The 1,783-nt window shown below is 46.1% G+C and overlaps 1 protein-coding gene and 1 pseudogene across 1 annotated transcript in view; one reads left to right on the top strand and one right to left on the bottom strand.

Annotated features, from left to right (window-relative positions):
- Nucleotides 1-1,783, bottom strand: part of Abhd18 (abhydrolase domain containing 18) — a 40,663-nt gene that overhangs the window by 32,456 nt on the left and 6,424 nt on the right. The window lies entirely within an intron of this gene.
- Nucleotides 498-1,773, top strand: LOC101986983 (annotated as a pseudogene).

Here is a 1,783-nt window from a genome sequence, read left to right as displayed (position 1 = left end):
ACCAAGTAAAATTAAGGACTATAGAGAAAATCCTTGAAATGTCTCCATGAAAATACAATAGGAGATTTAGAAAAAACCCTGGAATTCAAAGCAGAGAGCTGCAGCACCTAAAATCTCTAAACGAAGAATCCTCCTAGGGCAAGTGCTCCCATCTGGAGCACGGGGACTGATGTAAGTATGTGCTGTATCGGAAAGCAGAGTAAGGAATGCTACAGATTACTGCAGTATCAGCCAGGCTCTCCATGGGCACATGGAATAGGGTTATCTGAGTTATAAAGAGGAAATTGAGGCACAAAGAAAACAGTTATTTATCCTAGGCCATATAGCTAGTGGAGAAGAGGGTCAAGTTTCAACTTCAGGCTTGGTTGTACTTTGTAACAAATCTTGTTTTAGCTTGAGTATTCAATTGAAATCCATTTTTTTTTTTGCAAACCCCACCAAATCTTCCAACTAGTATTTATAATATAATTTACTTTTCCAGTCTAATGAATATAGACAACCGAGTTTTAGCCTTTTCTGATCCTTAGGACATCCAGTTTGAAAAAGGCCAAGGTGGCTTTGTGACGTAGCTCCGCCTGAAGAAGAGCTGAGGCGCATGCTCCACCTGCCCTCTTTCCCCGCAGCCACGGGAATGGATACATCTGCCCACGTGCGGAAGGTCAGCAGGCCATGACAACGACTATAACCACCACCAACGTAACCGCAAAGCGCTCTATCTCCTGCCCTACTGACCCTCTGCGGCTGTCCTCTCGCAACTCGCAGCTCACAGAGATGGCCACGAACAATCAAGAGCACATTGACGCTTATGAGGCATTGGATCTTACAGAATTTGGCAAAAACCAGCCTTGGTGGCGCAAACTTTTTGGGCAGGAGACACGGTCTGCGGGCGAGAAGTACAGTGTGACAACCCAACTCCTAATTGGCGGCATCACGGGCTGGTGCACTGGATTCATATTCCAGAAAGTTGGAAAGCTGGCTGCCACAGCGGTGGGAGGGGGCATTATTCTCATTGAGCTCGCAAACCACACTGGCCACATCAAAGTCGACTGGAATCGTGTAGAAAAGGACATGAAAAAGGCCAAGGAACAACTGAAGATTCGGAAGAGCGCCCAATTACCAACTGAGGTCAAAAGCAAAGCTGAGGAGTTGGTGTCGTTCATAAAGCAGAATGTATTAGTAACTGGAGGATTTTTTGGAGGCTTTGTGCTCGGTATGGCATCTTAAAGGGGTATCACTCCACTCACACGGTTCAGTAGCCTCTGTATACCATCGTAGAAAAACCCAGAGGCTTTCCACTTCCTCTTCATGCCTGCCCTCCTCCCTGTTGTAAATCTGAACCGCTTCCATGCGCATCTGCCCATGCAAGTTAACACAGATCCTCCCATGGGCTTGAAAAACCACAGGGCAGCACACTCTCCATCTGGAAGTCAACAGGAATGGTCCTTCCCCGGTGTGTAGAACCTGCCCCAAACCATCTTTAAGATCTGTCCCTAACAGTCGAGCTGGAAGAGCGCTGTGTGGAAAGGAACTGAACATATCTGACTTTGAGCATGGGAAGAAAGTAAAGCAGGGACAGTTGTGGGAGTACCACCTGCTAGACAGCTACCTAAGGGGAAAAGCCCCCTAAAAAAACTTACAAGTAAATTGATGCTTTCTTTTGCTCTGGACAACTACTCCAGTAAGCTGTAATTATAGCTATCTTAGTTTGGAACTCAGAAGTGTGACTCTCTTCAAATAGGGCCATAATCTAAATCCCTGAAAGCTTCACTAAGACCTGGTTGTT

The sequence above is a fragment of the Microtus ochrogaster genome, chromosome 1 (assembly GCF_000317375.1).
Source record: "Microtus ochrogaster isolate Prairie Vole_2 chromosome 1, MicOch1.0, whole genome shotgun sequence".
NCBI lineage: Eukaryota > Metazoa > Chordata > Mammalia > Rodentia > Cricetidae > Microtus > Microtus ochrogaster.
This window is presented reverse-complemented; position numbering and strand designations above follow the sequence as displayed.